Below are 681 nucleotides of genomic sequence, written 5' to 3' on the forward strand. Positions count from 1 at the left end.
TGAGAGGGGAAGGATGGGGCAGGCTCTCCAAAAACTGCAGGCTGGGTTTATCCATGGTGTTTATCTGGATAATTCCTGGATGTCAGCGCTCCCAGGCAACGCAGGGGGTCCACCTGGATCCCTAAAACTCCCAGCATCCTGCAGGATTCTCCTCCAAGCCCAGAGCCAGGTAAGCCCCGAAATGCTCTGTTAAATCCCTCACCTGCCAGCAGGAGCAAGAGTTACTTAAGCCTGGCCTTAAAGTCAAGCCCGGGTTTTTAAGTGCATTCCTGGGATCTGTTGACGTGAGTGGGAAGCGTTTCCCTCGGCTGCAGCGGGATTTTGCCGGCCCGAAATGGAGTCCAGATCTCCCGAAATAAATACCCCCTGCTCCGGAGCCGCGGAACCACACGGAGCCCCGGGAACGCTCGCTCCCAGAAAAGGATCCAGCCCATTCATCTGCCCGCATCATGTGTGTTAAATTCTCCCGACATCTCCCAGAATTCCAGGAAATAAATGGAAACCAGTGCCCGGGGAGCGGTGCCCCGGGATGAGTGGCAGGAGCATTGTTTGTGCGCAGCCTTCCCGAAGGGAGCTCCCCCATTTCCCTCTTGCTGGGACAAGATGTGAAGTTTCGTTCCCATTTTACCCCAATTACCGGCCTGGAATTCTGGCACGGAGCCCTCCTGATAACTCCAATAT

General features: G+C 55.4%; 1 long non-coding RNA gene across 1 annotated transcript in view; it reads left to right on the forward strand.

The window, feature by feature from the left end:
• The window catches only part of LOC108445706, a 1194-nt gene extending 523 nt beyond the window's left edge, over positions 1-671 (forward strand). Inside the window, exons 2-3 of the long non-coding RNA XR_001860652.1 lie at positions 87-169; positions 263-671. This is a non-coding gene — a long non-coding RNA (uncharacterized LOC108445706). The remainder of the gene's footprint in view (positions 1-86; positions 170-262) is intronic.
• The last annotated feature ends 10 nt before the right edge of the window (positions 672-681 follow it).

The sequence above is a fragment of the Corvus brachyrhynchos genome, unplaced genomic scaffold, assembly GCF_000691975.1.
Source record: "Corvus brachyrhynchos isolate BGI_N302 unplaced genomic scaffold, ASM69197v1 scaffold133, whole genome shotgun sequence".
Classification (NCBI taxonomy): Eukaryota; Metazoa; Chordata; class Aves; order Passeriformes; family Corvidae; genus Corvus; species Corvus brachyrhynchos.